Source organism: Diospyros lotus, chromosome 15 (assembly GCF_014633365.1).
Source record: "Diospyros lotus cultivar Yz01 chromosome 15, ASM1463336v1, whole genome shotgun sequence".
In the NCBI taxonomy this organism is placed as follows: domain Eukaryota; kingdom Viridiplantae; phylum Streptophyta; class Magnoliopsida; order Ericales; family Ebenaceae; genus Diospyros; species Diospyros lotus.
The window spans coordinates 31,177,805-31,203,021 of NC_068352.1; positions in this window are offsets into that span (position 1 = coordinate 31,177,805).

The following is a 25,217-nucleotide window of genomic DNA, read 5'->3' on the forward strand; positions in this document are numbered from 1 at the left end:
TGCGGCAGTTTGTAAATCGCCGCAAAATACTATTTTAGCGGCGGTTTTTTTAACATTTTGCGGTGGTTTTGAAAAACCGTCGCAAAATTCATTAAAACATTCAATTTTGCAGTGGTTTTTAAAAAATCGCCGCTAAATTTAGAAAATAATTAAATAATTAAAAAATTAAATTAAATTTAGCAACGGTTTTTGAGAAACCGCCGCCAAAATTAAAAATAATTAAATAATTTAAAATTTAAAATTAAATTAATATTTGCGACGATTTTCGAAACTGCCACAAAATTCATTAAAAAATTTAATTTAGCGGTAGTTTTTGAGAAACCGCCGCTAAATTAAAAAATAATTAAATAATTTATAATTAAAATTAAATTAATATTTGAGGTAGTTTTCAAAATCGCCGTAAAATTCATAAAAAAAATTAATTTAACGGTGGTTTTGAAAGCCGCCGCTAAATTCAAAAATAATTAAATAAATTAAAATTAAAATTAAATTATAAATTCATTAAATAATTTAATTTAACAACGGTTTTTAAAAATCGCAGCGAAATTTATTAAAAATTTTAATTTAGCGGTGGTTTTTCAAAATCGCCGCTAAATTCAAAAATAATTAAATAAATTAAAATTAAATTATAAATTCATTAAATAATTTAATTTAACAGCGGTTTTTAAAAATCGCCGCGAAATTCATTAAAAATTTTAATTTAGCGGCGGTTTTGAAAAACCGCCGCTAAATTCAAAAATAATTAAATAATTTAAAATTAAAATTAAATTATAAATTCATTAAATAATTTAATTTAACAGTGGTTTTTAAAAACCGTCGCAAAATTCATTAAAAATTTTAATTTAGCGGCAGTTTTTTAACCGCCGGTAAATTTAAAAATAATTAAATAATTCAAAATTAAAATTAAATTGAATTAAATTAATAAAAAGAAATATAAAATCTTAAAAAGAAATTAAAATTTTAATTTAAATTAATTACAAAATCTTTATATATATAAAAGTAGGATAGTCTTGAAAAAAGAAATTTCCTCCTAAAACTTGATTAATTAATGATTTGCAATTAATACTTATTGTATTAATAATTTACATTTTGTACTTTGCATTAATAATTTAAAATTTTCAATTGCTTTGAAGTAATAAGTAGTAATAAAATTTTCTCCCAAAACTTGCATTAATGATTTGCATTTAGTACTTATTGCACTAATAGTTTATATTTTGTAATTTGCATCTTTATATATATAAAAGTAGGATAGTCTTGAAAAAAGAAATTTTCTCCTAAAACTTGCATTAATTATTAATTTGCAATTAATACTTATTATATTAATAATTTACATTTTGTAATTTGCATTAATAATTTAAAATTTTCAATTGCTTTGAAGTAATAAGTAGTAATAAAATTTTCTCCCAAAATTTGCATTAATGATTTGCATTTAGTACTTATTGCATTAATAATTTATATTTTGTAATTTGCATCTTTATATATATAAAAGTAAGATAGTCTTGAAAAAAGAAATTTCCTCCTAAAACTTGCATTAATTAATGATTTGCAATTAATACTTATTGTATTAATAATTTACATTTTGTAATTTGCATTAATAATTTAAAATTTTCAATTGCTTTGAAGTAATAAGTAGTAATAAAATTTTCTCCCAAAACTTGCATTAATGATTTACATTTAATACTTGTTGCATTAATAATTTATATTTTGTAATTTGCATCTTTATATATATAAAAGTAGGATAGTCTTGAAAAAAGAAATTTCCTCCCAAAACTTGCATTAATCAATGATTTGCAATTAATACTTATTGTATTAATAATTTATATTTTTTAATTTGCATTAATAATTTAAAATTTTCAATTGCTTTGAAATAATAAGTAGTAATAAAATTTTCCCCCAAAACTTGCATTAATGATTTGCGTTTACTACTTATCGCATTAATAATTTATATTTTGTAATTTGCATTAATAATTTAAATCTTTCAATTGTTTTGAAATAATATGTACTAATTATTGTAAAATTAATAATAAATTTTAAATATACGAGTTTTTCAATACTAATTGTTTTGTATTAAATTTGCATGAGTTTTATGAGAAATATTAATAGACAACTTAAACTATTAATTAAGTCATAGAAAATTATTCATTTATTTAAAATATTATTTTTATATCTTTATTCTATGTATATTTATATAATATTAAAATATGATAGTCAAATAAAGTATTTTGCCAAGTGTCAATCAATGATGAATTTTTTCCCTCAAAAACTTGCATTAAATCAAAGGTAGTGATTAATTAATTATTAATTACTTTAATAATTATATTATAGTTTTGAAAATGTGATGTCTTAACAAATTCATAAAAAATTATTTAAGGTTGTCAAATGCTACGGTTTTTCAATACTAATTAATATTTAAGGTATCACATTTTTAAGACTATGGAAGAAATCAAAATTAATTTTTTTTAAATTTTGTTATTATTGAAAAAACTTATTCTTACTCATATTTAAGAGTTTTAATTTATATTTATAATTATCATATAATTAAAATTAAATAAAAATCTTAAATATTAAAATTCATTATTTTCATTAAAAAAATTAAATTTAGCTTAAGAAAATAATTAAAAATTAAATTAATAAAATTAAATATAAAATCTTAAAAATAAATTTAAAATTGCATTTAAATTAATAGCAAAATTAATTAAAAATCTAATTTAATATTTTTTGATAATTTATTTAATTTAACTCAATTAATTTATTTTTAATTTATTCTATTATTCTTTTAAAAAATAATCAATTAATAAATGTTTTTAATATATATTAAAAAATATAAAATATAATTCTGAAATTTTAATAAATATAATTCTGAAATTTATTTATAAATAAACTTATTAAATGTTAAAAATCTATTTATAAATATAATTCTACAATATAATTCTGAAATTTAAATAAACTTATTTTAATAAATATAAAATTAGTTGTTAGAAACTTATTTTCAGAATAATGAAATTTTAATATAGATTTTTAATTTATTCTATTATTCTTTTATATATTTGTTTTTATAATATATAAAATATAATTTTGCTAATGTATATAATATATATATGTCCACATATGTCAAGGAGTGTTTCGCAGATCAAGTGGTTCGCGCGTGTGTGTGCACAGTGAGGGTTCTGGGTTCGAAACTTGGGGAAGGGGAAGGTGCTGGGATTTAATTTCCAGCATTGCCACGTGGCGCGTGCACAGATGGCCACGTGGCGTGCAAGGGTTGGGCGAGGGTAGGGCTTGCGGGCGCGGGTCGAGCGGCCGGGCACGTGCTGGGCTGGCCCGCGCAGGTAATTAAAAAATTAAATTTTTTATTTTAGCGGCGGTTTTGAAACCGCCGCTAAAATTAAAAAATTAATTTTTTTTATTAATTTTTGCGACGGTTTTGAAACCGCCGCTAAAATTAAATATTTTTTTTAATTTTTAAAAATAAAATTTTAAAAAAAATTAAAAAAATAAAATTTTAATTTTAGTGGCGGTTTCAAAACCGCCGCTAAATATTATAGAAACCGCTGCTAAATCACTTATTTAGCGGCGGTTTTTAAAACCGCTGCAAAATTTAAAATTAGCGACGGTTATTCTAGCGGTTGCAAAAATCGCCTCTAAACGCTCCGCGACGGCTGACAAAAACCGCCGCTAAAGACAAAAAAAACCGCCGCTAAATGCTGATTTTTTTTGTAGTAAAGATGGGCTATTGAGGGGGATCATTATATGTGTTTCTTCTTCCAGACTATGAAGGTTCATCAAAATTAACCTTCATCACATTTAGGCCTCAAGCGTTCAGATGGATCGTTCACTGAGACCAATGAAGAGCAATCATATTTGATTGTCCAATATTATTAGTAGCTTTTAAGTCATAAGCAACATATTATTCCATTGATTTTGGAAAAGGTAGAGATGCATGGGAGGGTCTTCTTGCTTTTGTCACGGAGATTAAGAAGGATCTATTCAGTATGGGGGATGATAAAGCCCCGGGGTCTAATGGATTTACGATTAAATTCTTTAGGTAGTCATGAGATATTGTGGGTTCTAATGTTATTTATGCAATTTAGAGCTTTTTTAGAATTTTTGAGCTCTTAGGGCTGTCAACACCACCATTATTAGTCTCATCCCTAAGGTGGCCTACCTAGAGACGATTAACCATCGGCCAATCTCATGTTGTAATGTCATTTACAAGGTTATCTCTAAGGTCTTAGCCAACAGACTTAAGACCTTTCTCGTAGGCTTAGTTAGATGCTTTGCAAACAACTTTTGTCTTGGGTCACTTTATAAAGGATGATATTCTTCTGGCCCAAGAGTTCCTTTGTGGTTATGATCACCTTCACAAAGGCCCTCCTAGATGTGCCTTAATGGTTGACCTGACAAAGGCTTATGATTAATTTGATTTAGACTTTTTAATGCTTGTTCTCCGCTATATGAATATTTACCCTTAATTCTTTGCATGGATTAAGGCTTGTATCACCTCTCCAAAATATTCAATTAAGATTACTAATGGTGATCTCCATGGTTTCTTTGTTTTAGTGATGTATGTGTTGCAGCGAAACGTGAGGTATAATGCTTAAGCAGATGATTTTCAATTTCATTAGCACTGTGAAAGGACCCAAACCAACATGTTGATGTTTCTTGATGACTTCTTACTATTCACTCATGGGGGCAAGGCTTCTGTGAGCACCTTGAAATCCTATTTGGGTAGTTCTTGCATCTTTCTAGCCTTATGGCCAACTCAAACAAAAGTGATTGCTTTGTCTCTTACTCGAATGAGACCTTAAGGACGGAGTTATATTTAGAGGCGGGTTTTAAACATGGTTCCCTTCTCATCCGATATTTGGGTGTTTCATTTCTAATGATGAAGTTATCCTATAGTTATTGTCAGCCTATCCTTGACAAAGTTAATAAGAAAGTGTGTACGTGGAGAAGTAGGTTGTCGTCCTTTGGTGGGCACCTCTAACTGATCAAGTCTATTCACTCAACCATTCATATTTATTGGGAGTTTTTGTCTATTTTACCTAAACAGGTGATTAAAGAGATGGAGCAGATGATCATAGCTTTCCTATGGAGTGGAGTTGAGCTTAATCCATACAAAGCTAATGTGGTCTAGAAAGACATCTGTTACCCTGAAAAGCAAGGGGATTAGGGTCTCAACCCCATCTAAAATTGGAATCAGGCTTTGGTAGCCAAGCTTATTTGGAAAATACTGCATGATACTCAAGAACCCTCTAGATTCGGTGGGTACATATTCTTATTAGCTCAAAGGGAAGTTTTTGGCTTCTCCATCTTGTGCATCCTTAGTATTGGAGAAAAAACTAATTTCTTTGCAGTGTGATTCAAAGACATTTCAAATGGAAAATCGACAACAGGCAAGGGGTTTTCCTATGGCATGATATTATTGGCATTTGTTGGGTATTTTGGTGGACAGGTTTTTGTGTCAACTTCCTCGGCAAATGGCGATGTCAACTAAAATCCAGGTGCACTACAAGAAAATAGCAGATTAGAGATAGATTTTTGAGATGGAATTTTTCGTCTCTAATTTGATATGGATTTGAGATGAAAATTTTTTAGACATATTTTGAGACGGAAAAAAATCCATCTCAAATTTGAGATGGATTTAGAGACAAAAAAAAATTTTTTGTCTCAAATTTGAGACAGATTTTTTTCAGTCTCTAAATCCGTCTCAAATTAAAGACGAAAAAATTTTCGTCCCTAAATCCATCTCAAATTAGAGATGAATTTTAAGATAGAAAAAAAATTGTCTCAAATTTGAGACAGAAAAATTTTCTTCTTAAAATTTGTCTCGAATTTGAGATGAAAAAATTTTCGACTATAATTAGAGACGGATTTAGAGATGAAAATTTGAGACGAATTTGCAAACATAAATTTTTTCGAATTGTTTTTCTCTCCAAATTGAGACGAAGTATTTTCCATCTCTAATTCCATCTTAAACAGGAAAAAATCCTAAATGAATTAAAAATATTAAAAAAAATAAAAATATAAATTAAATATATCCCAAAATGAAATATATTTAATTAAAGTCTAAATAAATAGACTTAAAATTTAAGTATATAAATTAATATAGTTCATGTGCATAAAATATATATTAAATGTATAATAAGTAACTATTGATAATATTTATTAAATGTATACAAAATGTTTCTTCCTTAGGAGAGAAGAGAGATAAAGGGGTGCATTTTAAAAAAAAATAGTATATGAATTATATTTTGTTTAATGTGAAAAGTATACTAAATTAAATAATATTTAGAGAATATATAAATACTATTCTTAGATTGATGATAGAGTAAAGAAAAGCACATAAAATTTTAAAATCTTGGTATTTCACATGATTTTGTAATAATTTTTTGAATTATAAATAATAATATATCAAATATGATCAGGATATACATTTCTCTATATAGTATACATCAATTTCTATGTAGTACATCAAACATGACCTTAATTAATAATATATTTATGAAAAATTTATTCATTTAATAATATATTTAGTATAGTTTTTGGTATTTAATTAATTTATCTGCATTGTGTTTGATTAATTATATGAATTAACTTAAATTCATATGGTTGAGATGTCATAAGATTTAAAAATATAGTATAAATTTATTTTAATATAAGTGAGTAAAATCGCTGTAAAATTCAATAATAAAAAAATCAAAAATTAAATTTAGCGATGGTTTTGTCGAAACTGTTACAAAATTCAATAATAAAAAAAATTAAATTTAGCGACGATTTTGACACAAAATTAAATAATAAAAAAATCAAAAATTAAATTTCGCAGCGATTTTTAAAAATCGCCGCAAAATTCAATGATGAAAAAATCAAAAATTAAATTTAGTAATAAAAAATAAAAAATTTCAAAATTCAATAATAAACAAAAAATCAATTAATAAAAAATTAAATTTCAAAAAAAATTAATAATTTCAAAATAAAATAAAATTAAATTTTACAAAATAATCTGAAATTTTTTATTTTTTAATCAATTAATTTATTTATATCAATTAATTTATTTAATTTCATTCAATTAAATTAAATAATTTATTTATTTTAAATTAATTAATCAATTAATTTATTTTATTTAATTCATTGGTTTAAAACATTTTATGTTCAATTAATTAAGTTAATATGTTAACTCTTTTTTAGGTGTTTTGAGAGTTTAATTAATTAATTTAATTTAATTCAATTCAATTAAAAATAAAATTATTATTTTATTTTATTTGGGGCTAAGTGTAATTTGAAAAACTTGAGTTTGTGGGTGCAAAGTGAATTCTGAAAAATAGTGGTTCGAGTGCTTTATAATTAATATGCGCGAGTATATTACATGGTGGCTTTGCAGATCAGCTGGCTTCGCGCACGTACGTGTATAGGGGTGGTCACGGGATCGAAACTTGGGGATTACAATTGCTGGAATTTATTCAAGCGGGCGGTCGCGGCACGGCAGGGGCGGGGGCTGGCGCGCGCTTGCTTTTGGCTTGCATGCAGCAAATAGCGGCAGTTTCAAAATCGTGTGGCTTGCATGCGGCAAATAGCGGCGGTTTCAAAATTGCGAAACCGACGCAAAAAATTTAAAAAAATCGCCGTTAAATTATTTTTGATAATTAATTTAATATTAAATTCAATTATAATGACCGTCGCTAAATTTAAAAAATCGTCGCTAATTGCGACAGTTTTCAAACCGTCGCTAAAAATAGCACTTAGCGACGGTTATACCAGCAATTGATAAAAACCATCACTAAATGCTGCGCGACGTCGGTATCAGCGGCGGTTTTCAAAATCGTCGCTAAATCCCTTTACGGCGGTTAAAAATCGCCGCTAAAAATTATTTTTTTTTGTAGTGTGATTAATCAAACATTGTCACCTTATATATTCATTACTTAATTATTGGTCAAACATCAAGAGCAAAATTCTTCTTTCTCCTTATATAACAAAACATTAAATTTTAAGTAAGACTAACGTTTTCGTGTTTTTTCATTTGTATGATCTACATTCGTATGTTTGAGGCTACACAGGATGGGCTGGGTAGAAATGCACCTGTTCATAGCATACATGGTTCTCTACTTGGTGTTGGCGAGCTTCTAAGGTTTGCTGAGATGTTGATTACGCTTTTTGTGGATTTCATGGCTTAATAATTGGTTTTTCCAGTTTAATTTTGTCTAAACATCAAGTGCAGATATTTTTTATATGTAATTCTTTCCAACTCCTTCTATATCTATACGGCCACCTCTGGAAATTCTAAACCTCAAGTGTAGAGGGAGACCCTCACTTGAGGCTTTGGCCTGTGTTGGAAACATTGCAAAAGCCATGGGGCCTGCAATGGAACCTCATGTTCGTGGCCTTTTAGATGCTATGTTTTTTGCTGGTCTTTCCTCTACTCTAGTGGAAGCTCTTGAGCAAATATTAAAATTAATTTTGTTTGAATATTAATTTTCATATTATAAATATAAATTTTATAATTTCTATATAATTCTCTTTTTAATTTATATTAGAATTAAAATTATTTCAGATTAATTAGGTTAATTTAATAATTAATTATAATTAAAAAATAAAAAATGTATTTATTTTAGCTGCCGAATTAGTGACGCCATTCCGTCACTAAAAATAATTTTTTTTAATTTTTTAATAGCACAGCGACGGAAATTTTGGTTTCTATATTATTTTTTTTATATATTTTTAATTTTTTAAATTCTTTTATAGTATGCCCTTTGCTGCCTGATATAAGGGTTTTCTCATAGGGGGAGAGAGAGAAGTGGATCTGCTTATTCCTGTAGTCCCTTTTTGACTCATACCAATAGCAGAGAATATTTCTTCCATTTTATTCAAAAAAAATTCCTAGCAAAATCTTTGAAGAGTCCATCTTACTTCTTGATCCTTGAAGGAATATTCAATCTCAGCTGTCATAACTTCAGTGGCTAACATGATACCACAGGTTGGTCTTTTCTTCTATCAGGATATCCTCGGAAGAAACAGTATAAAGTTTAACAAGCCTGTAAATGCATTTGGTTGCTAAATTTGTGTAAATGCCGGTAGCAACTCATTTTGGTATTTTGGATACGCTAATTTGGTAATCCTAGAATGATACATGATATGACTTCAAAGGAAATATGCAGGCTACAAATATTGTTAGTTCAATTATGTGAATTCACACATCCATACATGTATGTGGACCTTCAACTTAATGATCACGACTTGGTGCAACTGTGAAATTGTGTGAACTTTCTAAGTATGGGCCTATGTATTTCTTATATCAGTTTATTTAATAATGTCTTTGAGTCCATGTGACTACTTCATGACTTGTGATGACGACTCTGTTCTTTTTTTTTTTTTTTTTTTTTTGAGTTGGTTATTTTAATATGTAGCAAGCTCTGGAGAGACTAGGCAATTTACTTATGTCTGCATGAGTTGTCGAGAAAGAAGAGTATGGATTTGCATTTAGTACTTAGTTCTTAATCCTCTCCCTATCCATTGGCAAAATCATTAGATTTTTTTTTCCTGCTTGTATTTCATATATGTTTTAATGATTGGGTAGTTAATTTGAACATCTTGTTTCTTCTGGGCAGTGGCAATTAAGAAGATCAACAATGCAGCTCCTTTCACTTCAAGAGGAAGATAATTTTCTTGAAACTGTTTCAAATATGTCATGGTTGAGGCACCCCAATGTTATTTCACTGGTGGGCTATTGAGCGAAGCATGGCCAATGTCTTTTGGTTTATACTCATATTGGAAATGAGAGCTTACATGATATGCTACATTTTGCTGATGAAACAAGCAAGATGCAAGATGCTAACATGGAATGCCTGTGTTAGAGTCACACTTAGCATTGCTCGAGCTTTAGAGTATATGTTATAGATTTTAGGCTATAGAACTTCCTAGATATATCTATTCATGGACGATGTTAGTATTATTACTATTATATATTTAACATGGATGATGTTATTTATTATGATGAATCTATATTGCAGCATGATTTTTAATTTAGTTCGTTTGTTTTGTTATATTGGTGCATATATATATATATTGTGTCCATCAGGTTTAATTTTGAAAGAAAATAAAATTTATTTTTTTAATTTCATTTAAATTTGAGACGAAAAATATTCGTCTCAAAATCAGTCTTAAAATTTTCTCTCAAAATCCGTCTCAAATTAGAGACGAAAAAACCTATCTCAAAATTTGTTTCAAATTAGAGATAAAAAAATCCATCTCAAATTTTGCGATTGGCATTTTTCCTACGGCTATAAATCCGTCTCAAAATCCATCTCAAACCAAAAATTCGTCTCAAATCGACTGTTTTCTTATAGTGGTATCTACGATTATTGATAATAACAGTTGGAGCTGACAACCTATTATCAATGCCTCCTTAATTATATGCTATTCAGGACTCCATGTTTGTGCCATCTTTGGTGAATTGACTTGATTTCCTTCAATGGCTTCCTGCTAAAAATGGTATTTTTTAGTCTGAGAGGCTTTTAAGGCCTTGTCTCCACAGAGGGACAAGGTGCTTCTAACGGTGCCTTGGTGCGCTTTTGTTTAGCATCATTATTGTTAAACTCATGAGTCAACTTAGACTACTTTATGAGTCATGAAGCATAAAACAAGTCAACTCGAATGTAGTATCGATTTTTTATAGAATCAGACCCGACTCGCGAGTTAAATGAACAAACTAGGTAAACTCGGACTGAGTTTACCGAGTTTAGTCTTGGCCACAATTTCCAATTTAGAGATGAAAAATTTCCGTCTCTAACAAACATATATATATATATATATTCGTTCTCAATCTATCATTTTGGTCCCTCTGCAAACCCTAAATAACTAAACCTAGCAATTCGAGGTTCCTCCCTTTCTACGACTTGGCTTCACTCTTAGTATTCTAGATATTTGGCCTAATCATTTTTGTTTTCTTGTAAAATCTTACATTTCTAACATCATATTCAGAGTAGACATGGTTCCAGTTCCTTAATGAAACATTCTATATATGTAGTAACCTTTTCCATTATCCAAAAGATCAGTCATTTCTAACTCTTTCTCATTATTAAAGACTTTGGAGCCCTACTTGCCTACCTCATTGTTCTTCTATAACCAAAGAGTCTCGGGAGTAGTTGCATTGGGTGTGCTATTCCTCGCCCCATGTAGCTCTTCACACAACATACTCGAAAGGCTTCTACATCTCAAGATGGAATGTATGTAGCAATTATAATATATGGTTGTCCAAAATTAAAGAACTAATGTTAGCATCCTATATAACATATATTCGAATGAGCTTCAGGAACTTGAATGAGCTGAAGTTGATTTTGTGTCGATTCGACGCGAAAATGGTTGTTTGGAACATCTACATTCTCTTCTCCAAGAGTAAAATATCAATAGTTTCCCAACACCAAGAAATCATGGACATGGTGGAACCATCCATTCCTTTATCCCCTTGGATCATAGAAGAAGATCTCACAACGTATGCAACTTTATATGAGAAATTAGGATTCCAAATTGCCTTGCAAGTTCCTTATAGGTAACATAATTGATTGATAGATGAAGTAATTTTAAAATAGGTACATGTATTTCATTTATAATATAAAAATTATGTCATCATAAGCATATATATATATTGGGAAAAAATATTCGATACGCTAACATAATATATTCCCTTTTTAACCATGTAATTAAAATAAGAATTCAAAAAATCACCCCAAGCAATAAAATACTGGAATAAATAAATTAGCAACACAATAACACCAATAATTATTTAACTTTGTAAAACCCTCCAATGCGAAAGGAAAATCGACAGGGCAAACTGACAATTCCACTATCACTAGATAATAGAACACAATGTTTCTCTTCTCTAGATTTTTTCTCAAAATCAAGAGATAATCCACAACACACCTTCAAGATAAATTCTCGACAAGCACAAATTTCATCATCTATGTAATAATAGATGGAACCCAAAATAATATCAAAAACGAAGAGTAATACTTCACTAAACAATTAAAGTAGAAAAGGCACAAACTTCTTCAATTGAAATAGCAAGTAGTGGCGGGCTTCTCCTTCTCCAATTGAGTAGCAGCAACTTCAATCTTCTTTAATTAATCCAAGTGGTTGTGGCTTCTATCTTTTGTTTGTCGTTCTGTGTGTGTACATAAATGTATGTATGTATATTCTAATGCTGATGCTATATTATATATATAATATTAATTAAATATTAATAAGTGGTTAATATTTAAATATTAATAAGTGGGCCAATGGTTGCTTATAAGCCCAACAATCTCCCCTTCCAGCCCATGAGGGAGGAACACCAAAAACTCCAATCACTTGGAGTCCATTCTGGCCTGCTTAGCACAAAACTCAAGTTTCTACTTGGTAACAACCGGTTAACATATCTGCAATATTTTTGTTAGTGTGAATCTTTTCCAATTGCATCAATTTTTCATCAATTGCTCCACAAGTCCAATAATACCTCACATCAATGTGTTTGGTATGAGAGTGGCAGATAGAATTCTTGCTCAACTCAAAGCACTCTGATTGTCACAATAAATTATGTACTCACTTTGCTTCATATTGAGCTCCTCATGAAACAACTCCTTCTGCAAAAGTAAACAAGTACCTAGATGTAGATTTTCTACTATCAAGGTCTCCTGCCATATCTGCATATGTATACCCTGTTAAAATTGGCTTAGCTCCCCCGAAACTCAAACACAAAGTAGAAGTTCCTCTTAGATACCTCATGATCTATTTTATTACTTCCCAGTGATCTTTACTTGAATTAGATAGAATCTGCTTACCACACCAACTGCATGTGCAATATCTGAAAGAGTACATACCATAGCATACATCAAACTACCAACTACTAAAGAGTAAGGTACTGCTTCCATCTTCTTCTCATTACTAGTTGAAGCACAAGATCTTTTGGTAAGTTTGATATGACCACTAAGAGGTGAGCTAACTAATTTAGCTCCTTTCATACTAAACCTGTCAAGTACCCGCTTAATATATTTTTGTTGTGATAACAAAAATCTCTTAGATTTTCTATCCCAAACTATCTCCATGCCCAAAATTTGTTTAGTCTATCCCAAATCTTTCATATCAAATGATTTATGCAAGGCTTCCATCAATTTCTTAATCAACCCCGCATCATGACCAACTATGAGCATATCATCAATATAAAGCAGTAAAATAATAAACTTATCACCTAGAAAAGATCTTATATAAACACAAGAATCTACGGTTGTCCTTATGTATCCTTGACTCGTTATAAAAGCATCAAATTTTTTATACCACTATCTTTGTAATGACCTGTTATTGGGTCTATGGTATTATTGATATTTTTATTTTATTTTGGTGCATATATAACTTGGCATTATAAAGAAATTTAAAGGATTGGAAATTTAATAAAATAGGTTGAGTTTAGTGAATAGGGTTGGGCTAATGTGAAAAGCCCAAAGGCTTGGGATAGTTGAAAATTAAATAAAACTCATTTTTAATGGATTGGGCCTAAGCCATGTGGGTTGTAGATTTAGTTAAATTCAAATCAAATGTAATGGGTTGGGCCAATATGAAAAATAAACTCTTTGGGCTTATGTGAGTTGAGCATAACTAATAAGAGTTGAATTAATGGGTTGAGGTTGAGCCTATTTGCAATGATGTTTTAAATTATAGGGAAATGAAATTAATTGTGAAATGTCAAAAAAAGACTTGAGATCCTTATGTTGGGTGCTAAAAAGGTAAGGGTAAATGGGAAATTGTACGCATAAAGGGTTTGATAAATAAAATGCAAAAAAGAAATGAGAATTGGCAAATATCCAAAAAGGGCATGAGAATAATTAAAGTTGTGTACAAGTGAAAGGCAAAAAGGTCATTTGGTGAGAGACATATGGCCCTCTCTTTTCTCAATTTTCCTCTCATTTGTCTCTCAATCATTCTTCTTCTCTCTCTTCTTTCCCTTTTTCGAGAAGTCTTCTTCTCCTTTTTCTTGGTTTTCTTCATCTTCTCCATTTTCATTTTCTTGATCTTTTGGCTTGGAGCTTCAAGGGTTAATTTTCTAGTTTGGAAGAAAGCTTCTTCTCCTTGGTTTATCTCCATAAAAAAAAAAAAAAAAAAAGGCAAGTTCTCCTTGTATCTCTTCTTGTTATGCAAGATTTCTTCTCTACATTTTGTGCATGACTTCTTGGTTATTTCTCTCTATTTTTGAACACTTTGTTTTCCTCCATGGATATAAAAATCATTTTTGATAAAAATGAGTTTTTCTTTTTAAATTGAAAATATTTTGTAAAATCCTTGAAAATTAATGGGTCTTTTCGAATCTCCAATGGGGCTTTATTTGCCCCAAATTTCTTCAAGGAATGGCATTTTATTGGTTAGATTAGAGGGTTTGCAAGTATTTTTGAGTCGCAATGCATTTTGTCCGAGTTTCTGTTTTTGGGTCTTCAAGAATCGACTTTCATCTTTGCAAGAGTCGACTTTTGAGTCTTAAAGAGTCGACTTTCAATTTGTCAAGAGTCAACTTTCGAGTCTCCAAAAGTCGACTTTCACAATTTCAAGAGTTAACTTTCGTAACCTCAATAATCAACTTCCAGTATTCAAGACTTGACTTTCACACCTTCAAGAGTCAACTCTCCAGCTTTCAAAAGTTGACTTTCGGTGTCCAGAATTGATGTTTTTTTATCCAGAATTGTGGAAAATTGATTTGTATGCTAATCATAATGAGAAAGGGGCTGTAATTTGTATGTTAATTACAACATTCTTTGGTTATTCAATTGAGATAAAAATAATGCCAAAATAGAGCAATATGTCCATGTGTGTGAAATGGGCAAGGCTTGTGATGTTATGTGGCATTATAAATTGTATTGAAATGCCTATGTGTGGTATAATAGATATTTGTGCACCTATTATTTTGCACGGCGGCTATGTCCGAGATTGAGAAAAGGATATCCTATGAGCGCATGACGCGGGTGAGGTGGCCATCAACCCATTAGGCGAGGCTCAAATTGTTATTGCTTGTTGATGTATTTTTATGATGTATATATTCATGTAATGATATGGTGGTCGTGGGAGCCATGAGGAATATGTGAAAAATTCCTTACTATTAATGCATGTGCATGAGCATGGAAATGAATACATGGTATGTATAAAAATCACGGCATGGAAAATGGTTGTAAATGAAAAACATATGAGTTTTGTTTTACTGATATCTTTTCATAGAGTCATTATTTACTCTATCTTGATTATCCATGCCTTCGATTCTATATCTCATTGATTTATATATATACTTGCTGAGTCTTGTGACTCACATTGTTGTACTCTCATATCATTCCAAGAAAATGTAAAGCTGTGGTTGAGGGCAAGTCTAGTGGGGCTAGAGCCCATGTCTAGAGATGTACAGAGACAAATCTTAGAGTAGACAGTCCATGTCAGTGGTTTGATGAGGGCATGTTGTGAGGAAATTTTATGTTGTAAATTTCATTAATGCCCTTGTATACATTATGTGTAGGCCATGGTGTCAAGTGGATGTATACTGATGATATTGTAAACCCTTATTTTAGCTTCCATTGATTTTATCTAAGGATAGTATTTATGATGTTTTATTTTGTTCTATATTATTTTTATGATGACCTCCTTTCAAATACCCTATGCTAGCGGGACTATTCGGGAGTGGGTCATTATAGTCTTGGTGTTTGTTTGAGCCCATACAAACTCTTCTTCAATTTGCATACAAGTTGTTATTTCCCCTTCTGTTCAAAAACCTTCAGGTCGCACCATATAAATCTCTTCCTCCATGTCAACATGTAGGAAGGCAGTCTTCACATCAAGTTGCTCTATCTCCAGATCTAGACTAGCTGCTAAACCCAAAACAATCCTAATGGATGTCATTTTCATAATAGGAGAGAAAATCTCATCAAAATCAACACTGTGTTTCCGCCCAAAGCCTTTAACAACCAAATGAGCCTTATATTTCATCAAATCACCATTGCTATCCCGTTTGATTTTGTACACCCATTTATTCTTCAATGCTTTTATACCCTTAAGAAGATCCACCAACTCATAATTATCATTCTTTCTCAAAGAGTTCATCTCTTCTATCATTACTTTCATCCAGTGGACCTTGTCTATATTAGTCTGTGCCTCTAGAAAATTTTTTGGCTCTGCATTAGTAGTAAGCAAAATATACTTAGAAGTAGGGTACCTAGAAGATAGTATGCGCTCTCTATTAGACCTTTTGACATGTGCCTCTTCATCTTCTTCTCTATTCAAAATCTACTCCTCCTAATTAGCAATCTCATCAGCTGGTATATCACACTGAGTAGTGTCATCAACAACATTATCAGTAGGGGCTAAATTTTCTTCAACAATAAGTTGTGGTGTTGGAAAGCTAGTAGATGTGAGATCATGAATAACTACAATCTCTCTACTAGATTTCTCAACTTCATCAAAATCCTCAATTGTCTGATCTTCATGAAAACCACATCTCTGTTTCTCACAATCTTCTTTTTCTCTGGATCTCAAAATATGTACCCAAACTATTCATCACCATAATTGAGAAATATACAAGGAGTACTCTATTATCAAGCTTCGATCTCTGTTCCTTAGGCACGTGCACAAAAGCTTTGCACCCAAACACCTTCAAATAAGAGTAGGAAATATCTTTGTCGATCCAAACTCTTTCTAGAATATCAAAATCTAAAGGAACTATAACACCCTGCCTCGCCATATATGTCACTAAAAGGAATTATTGGGTTTTTTTTTTTCATACATAGGTTAGACACTCTCAGTGTCTCAAAGAACAATTTTCACATGCTCATAAAAATCCCAGAACCCTAGTCTTGCCTGCTCACCAACAAGATTAATGAACCCAAGCTAAGTAGAACATACTTATTACACAACAAAATTAATAAGATCGCATAATATAGATTATTGTATTCGTTCATACAAATTGTCTCCCAAACAAAATAAGGATTACATAAGTTCAAAAATATAAATAACGACTATCATGCTTGTATTCCATCAGCCCTAACCAGCTACGTCCTCATCCCTGCCACGACCCTTGTTTGGAACGTTTGAATGTTCTAAGGTCATAACTCAGATTAGATGCTGAATCATCTAAGTGGTGGCATAAAAACAATTTATAGAATGCATGTATGATCATGAGCATGACATATACAAAACAACGCGACACGTTAACCTTGAAATATCTCCCTAGCATACTCAATCTCCCATAGAAAATCCATTCCACAGCATACGATTGGGATTGACCTTGCTGCAACATACTTAATCTCTAGGTGCACACCAGCATCACCCTAACGCTTGAGATTAACCTTGCCCCGCTGATACAGCCGTCGCGCAGCATTTAGCGGCGATTTTTATCAACCGCTGGTATAACCGTAGCTAAGTGCTATTTTTAGCGACGGTTTGAAAACCGTGTTTAAATTTAATTGAATTTAATATTAAATTATTTAATTTAATATTAAATTTAATTATCAAAAATAATTTAACTGTGTTTTTTTTTTAATTTTTTGCGGTGCCGCTATTTGCCGCATGCAAGCCAAAAGCAAGCGAGTGCCAGCCCCCACCCCTGCGCGCCCATAGTGCCGCGACCCCTGGCCATGCGTGCGCCCTCTCGCCCGCCCACCATGCCTGCTGGAATTTATTCCAGCAATTGTAATCCCCAAGTTTCGATCCCATGACCACCCCTACAAGCGTACGCACGCAAACCCAGCTGATCTGCAAAGCCACCTTGTAATATACCCGCGCATATTAATTATAAAGCACTCGAACCACTATTTTTCAGAATTTACTTTGTCCCCACAAACTCAAGTTTTTCAAATTACACTTAGCCCCAAATAAAATAAAATAACAAAATAATTTTATTTTTAATTGAATTGAATTAAATTAAATTAATTAATTGAACTCTCAAAAAAACCTCAAAAAGAGTTAACATATTAACTTAATTAATTGAACATGAAATGTTTTAAACCAATGAATTAAATAAAATAAATTAATTGATTAATTAAATTAAAATAAATAAATTAATTGATAAATTTAAAATAAATAAATTATTTAATTTAATCAAATTAAATAAATTAATTGATATAAATAAATTAATTGATTAAAAAATAAAAAATTTCATATTATTTTGAAATATTTTATTTTATTTTATTTTGAAATTATTAATTTTTTTTAAATTTAATTTTTTATTAATTAATTTTTTTATTAATGAATTTTGAAATTATTTATTTTTTATTACTAAATTTAATTTTTTATTTTTTTATCATTGAATTTTGCGGTGGTTTTTAAAAACCGCCGCGAAATTTAATTTTTGATTTTTTTATTATTTAATTTTGTGGCAGTTTCAATGAAATCGTAGCTAAATTTAATTTTTTTATTTTTTTTATTATTGAATTTTGCGACGGTTTCGACAAAATCGTCGCTAAATTTAATTTTTGATTTTTATTATTATTTAATTTTGAGGCAGTTTCGACGAAACCGCCGCTAAATTTTATTTTTGATTTTTTTTATTATTGAATTTCGTGGCGATTTTCTAAAACCGTCGCAAAATTTAATTTTTTATTTTTTATCATTAAATTTCGCGGCGATTTCTAAAAATCGCCACTAAATTTAATTTTTTAAAATTTTTTTATTAATGAATTTTGCGACGATTTTGCGAAAACCACCTATAAATTTAATTTTATAATTTTGATTAATTAATTTTGCAGCGATTTTTCGAAACCGCCGCAAAATATTAGATAAACCGCAGTAAAAAAACATATTTTGCGGCGGTTTTTCAACCGCTGCAAAATACCATGTTTTGCGGCGGTTTTGAAAACCTATTTTTTTGTAGTGATTCTAAAGAAGACCTCGCCCCATCCCAATGAACAATTACAATGACATGAATCAAATATATCAATGTTACGAAAACCACTTGCCACATGTTTTTACAAAACATATCCAATTAATGCATCACGTAAAATAACTCAATATGCATATTATTCTTATAAATAAAAAACAATTAAGCAGCATAACCACATGAAACCAACCATCCACCGGTGAAATCATAAACCAAATTTCGGATGGAACCACTCACCTTAAATGCGTTTTGATTTCAACCTCGATAAGCATATCATCTCGAACACCACGAAAATCCTCAAGCCCATATGACCAAGTTATCTCCTAGTCAATGATTTTTCCACCAAACACCAAAATCCTTTAATTTTCTAAGATTTTCCTTTTTTTTTTTCCTATTTTTCTATAATTTCATTTTTCTTTGAAAATATGTAATAAATATTTAACACCTATTTTCACCAAATATTTTTCCACAATTATTCCTAAAATAATTTTCTAAAAATAATAAAATTAATTTCAAATTTAATATGTACCTCACTTGCCCTCACGCACCAATCATGTGTGCTACATGTGAAACCTGCGCGTGTACAATATGCGCCCTTTCTTCTTAGGCGAACCCTTCGCTGCAAGTCACCTAAAATCTTTTCTGATGGTCGATCTGACCCTACCCCCTTGTAGTACTCCTTAGGTCAAACCTAGGGGTACCCTTGGATTCCCAAAAAATCCATCGAAAATACCCTAAACGATTGGTTATAGGTCCGGCTCTAGTAGCATCTCGATTTTCCAGCGAACACTTGAAACCCTTTAAAACCTATTCGAAACCCTCCCAAATTCTCCAGAAACGTTGCTCAGGACTCAAGGAACAAAAGCCTTATACTCTAATGCTCGATTCTTGCTAAAACACTTCAAATTCCTCTCGATTTTTTTGAATGAAACCCTCGCCCATGAGAATCGTATTTATACCCAAATTCCACTAAATTTCATCCAATCACAAGCTTCTCTAGTCCCTATGCTTTGAATTTGATCATTTCGAGCCTCGAATCGAGCTAAATGGCTTTAAAAACTCTTTGAAATTTTTTGGCCATAGTCTAATCATTACAAAGTCAATTTTTTGTTTAATCATCGCCAACTTTGGCCAATATCCTTGCCCATTCGAACCATCCTTGCCTAGAGCTTTATCTTCTAGCCTTTGTGTCTGAACGGCAGCTAGTAGTGCGGCCAGTCGGAATTTGCAAGTTTCACACTGCAAGTTTCATTTTTTTGCACTTTAACCCCTTGAATATTTTTCAATTACATATTGGCATCTCTTTTGAACCCCTTAACTTTTTGACAATCCCTTTTAGTCCCAAAAATTTCAAACTCTTCATTTCATCCCCAAAAGTTTAGAAAAAAATGTCTTCCAGACTTCTCTCTGATAATTTTAAGAATCTGCACCTAAAATTGCAATTTGATCCTCAATTTTCACGAATCTCTTGGTTTTGTGAACCCCTAATTCCTTAGGCATTTTAATCCCCCAAGTTTCAGTTTGGCATGGTCACTTACCTCTTTCGTCCATGTTTTGAAAACTACACATTGGCCCAAAAGTATGGTAAACTGTGTTTTGACCCAAAAAATTCTAAAAATACTTTCGATATATAAAATTTTGGGTATTATAGGAATAGAAGAGGATTTATTGATCAAGTAGCAAGCTGCTTGAACTACTTCACCCCAAAAGGTTTTAGGTAGCTTTGTTGTCTTCAATATGCATATGACTCTGTCAATAATGATATGGTTAATTATTTCGGCCACACCATTATGTTGAGGAGTGTTTGCTTCTGTAAACTCATGTTGAATCTCAAATTTGAACAATACTACTTGAACTCATATGTAGTATATTCCCCACCGTCGCTAAAAATCAATTTTTTTGTAGTGTTATGTGCATCAATCTCCTGTGCTACATGATGAAACACGTTATCCACCCATTATCTTATGGTTCCAATAGTATTTTTGTGTTGTTTATTCCAATCATTTTTTGACATATCTTCCGATTTAGTCTTATCACCCTCAATAGGATCATGCAAATCCTTACAATAAAGGATATCCTCCATTCTAGGTTACCACATTACCTAATTATGATTAGTAAGTCTAATCATAGCACAACCAATCAAATCCTCCATTTTAATCCACACAATTCAACCTGTTCTCTGATACCACTATCAAGAAAAAATATTCGATGCACCAACACAAATATATTCTCTTTTCTACCGTGTGATTAAAATAGAAATTCAAGACAATCACCACAAGCAATAAAATATCAGGATAAATAAATAGCAACACAATAACACCAATAATTATTTAACATTGTAAACCCTCCAATGCGAAGAGAAAATCAATGGGGCAAACCGATAATTCTACTATCACCAAATAATAGAACACAATGTTTCTCTTCTCTAGATTTTTGCCCAAAATCAAGGGGTAATCCACTACACATCTTCAAGATAAATTCTCGGCAACCACAAATTTCATCATCTATGTAATAATAGATGGAACCCAAAATAACAGCAAAAAAGAAGAGAAATACTTCACCAAACAATTAAAGTAGAAAAAGGCACAAGCTTCTTCAATTAAAATAGCAAGTAGTGGAGGCTTCTCCTTCTCTAATTAATTAAGCGGTGGCCTTCTCTAATTGATTAAACAATGGCAGCAACAGCTTCAATCTTCTTCAAATAATCCAAGCGGTTGTGGCTTCTATCTTCTATTTGTCGTTCTGTGTGAGTACGTCAATGTATGTATCTATATTCTAATGTTGCTGCTATATTATATATAAGACAAACCCTTATAAGCATGGGCTGGACCCCTATTAATTAAATATTAATAAGTAGGCCAATGGTTGCTTATAAGACCAACAATATTTACATAAATTAAAGAATATTTTTAATTATCTCTAAAATTTTACAATCTTATGATCTGATTTTATAGACTATCTTTCGATCCCACTTAAAATCTCAATTTTAACAACCATATCTGACATCAGGGATCCTAGCTAGCCTTTACCTTTATTCTTTGAATGGCTATTAAGGATCAATTGTCAACTCTTGATATCCTCAATATGTACGTACTTGCCTTATCCAAACTAGTGTTTCTTATGTCATGCAGCTATAGAAAGACATAGTCACATGTTCTTCGAGTACCCTTATCATTAAAAGTAGATTGTAGCCTTCTTCCAAAGATAGGATAAATTTGGATGGCCTTGGCACTAATGAGATCGAGGGGTGTGTTGGGCCTCTAGAAGATATGGAGTGGTAGGCATTTGTGGCAGGTGGGAAACCAACTTGTTCTTGAAGGGATGATCTACTAAATATGGCATGAGCGCAACAACCATTGCTTTCGTGGTCAAGAAAATTCAGTGGAATAGTTGACCCGTCTGATCCAGAATGCTTTTTAGATGAGTTTGTCTATTCTTCATTTTCCTCAGTCTCTACAAAGGTTTGCATTGGTCCACTTATGGCGCATTTCCCCAAGTTCTCTCATATAGTTTATAGCTTTCTTGAGGCTCTGCCCTTAGTTTTATTAATTTTTCTTGTGCTTTTGGTTTTTGCTCGAGAGTATGCCCTAGAAATGCTTGTGTACAGTTTCTCTTTTCTATATATTTTATGAGTTTCTTAGTTACATAAATAATAATAATAATAATAATAATTGAGCTGTCCACACTAAAGAAGTAGCTATTAATCCAGCATTTCTTGAAATTAAAAAAAAGCTTCTAATATAGGGTTAAGGGATCATCCCTATTTTTTACTAGCCAAAGTATTCCATATTATAATTTATCCATAGTTTCTTTAAACTTTATACTCTTTCTTATTTTTTTCCTTTTTGCTAACTGTACTATTAAAATTTTAAAGTCATCTAGAATATATTCAAATAGTAAAAATAATAAATTTTGCCGTGGCTAATAAACTGAATTTGGGTCTATTTCTTCATTTTTTTCATTTCATATAGCACCATATTCACAATTTGTAGAGGATGCATGCAATTTAGACAAAGAGTGCGAGCATCCACTACTCAGCCAGCAATTACAACTAAATTTTTAAAATTGTGCCGACATTATTGAAATGAATAAAGATGATTTGAGGTTTAGGATTTATGTAGCCAACCCTACTCCCTATCTAATAGGGGCTTATGAATATATATGATTGTTGTTGTTTGCCACACATTGTACATATTGTCCCATTTCATTTGTTAATATTTTGAGGTATTATTAAGTATATATATTATTTTAATATATTACATTGAGATACCATTTTAAAATTTTAAATTAAAAAAGGGATAATTCTTACCGTATTCCAACCTTGAAAAGTCATGGTTGTGTGTTTAAATCTTGAACAATGTAGTAGATATCTCTTTACTACACGAGAAGCCACGAGCATAGATCTTTAACCTGGTTTTACCCAACCTAGCCTAATTGTTCGGTTTGGGTCAATGCCCGTAGGTTATAGGGGAGAAGGTGACAGTTTTTGTCAAAAGTTTATGTACTGGGTTTTCTCTGATTCTTACGTTACCAAAAAAAAAAAAAAAAAGCCCCACAAGAGCACAAAACCCTAAAAATATGGCATGTGTCTTTGAGTTGTTGAATTGTTTTTTAAGAATTTAGGGACAACACGACTCAATTCAAAACTGGTTTGACATATATAATTTTTGTTAATAATATATTAGCTATTTATTAATAGGAATTATTACAAAAATCAAATTCTACTTTTAACAACTTCTATGGAAAATAATAATCTTTACTAACAGTAAATAAAAAAAACCTTTTATAAAATTCTTATATTGAATAGTGATATAGCCTCTTCTATTAATCATATTATATTCAATTCTAACTATACTCTTCGTTGTCACATATACAAATATATATACTTAGATAACCCACGTTGAGAATTAATCATTAAAAAAGAAATTAAACAAAGAAAAAATGAGCAAATGTGGTGATTCTATCGATGCTCAGGCTGAAGAAAATTAATCATGAATCATAAAATAATTTTCTTGTTGAGTTATTATTAGATATATATTTCCTATATTTGATATGAAAACACATGGAGTCTTAATTTAAAATACTTAATTCAATATATTAATTAGTGTCACTTTTAGTATTTTACTTACCTACACTACAACAAACAACACTCGTAGAAAAGCACAACAATACCGGACACTTTTCTATTGCTTTTAACATTTATAAGTAAAACAGTACACTTATTTATTAAACACTATTTTTATCTATGAACGTTAATTTCATAACACAACATAAAAAAGCACAATAATACCAAACAAAAACACCCAATAAGTCCAATTAATAATGAAAGATAGTTTTCAAAAAAGAAAAACACCCAATAATAGACCAAGATATAAAAATTATCATAATAAAATCATAGAAATTGTAAAATGGTTTCTATCTCATAATCGTTCTTGCTCTTTTTTCATTTTTTTTATTTAGTCCAGACTTGATTAGTTTAAGGTACCCTTTCCATGTTTATATTTTTCAATGTCAATAAAGGGTATAAAGTTTGCATAAAGCTAAAAGAACTCAGCCAGAAAGCATCTCCCTGGTGGATCTTAAATTTGGCCAAGGATCTTCCTTAAAACCATCTTCGTTTTAGGATCTTCCTTAAAACATCTCCCTGCACAAGTTTGTGAAGTTAATTTGTCGAGACAAGGAGACAATAAATGGAGGGAAGAGGATCACTCCCTATATATGTACACATATATATACAGATATAATATATATATACCCCGTGATGAGTTATAAAAAAAGAAAAGAAAAGAAAAGTTGAAAATAAACATAAATAGACTTACAAAGGAGTCAGCTTCTGGGATAACTATTTGAATTGCCCTAATGAAAGACGATAAAAAATGGTTAGAATTTGATAAAGAAAATCAAAGAAATTAAAAGCGAGAAAACGGCCTAATCAAAATAGTAATGATCATACAAGTGATTGAAGGCATAAATAATCACAAATACAAAGTTTGATGCTATATGTTTAAGTAAAAAAGGATTTAACTAATGATGTATTATATCCAGTACTAAATGAACTTACCCTAGTAATTAAGGATCAATGGAAGAAATTTTCTCACCAAAAAGGATGGAGGGATCCCACTGCAGAAGTTCGATTGACTATCTACTATTTGAACAATCTCTGATTTGCTTCTCAAAGTATAAGTAATTACAATCTCGGAGTATCAAAGTATAAATCTCTTTCCTAACCACTTTCTCTCTCTATCACTAGATCTCTATTTCTCTCTCCTCCCCTCTATTTATCCCCCTTTCTCTCTATAGACAGCTCATCTATTTATCCCCCTCTCTCTCGATAGATAGCTAATAAAAATAA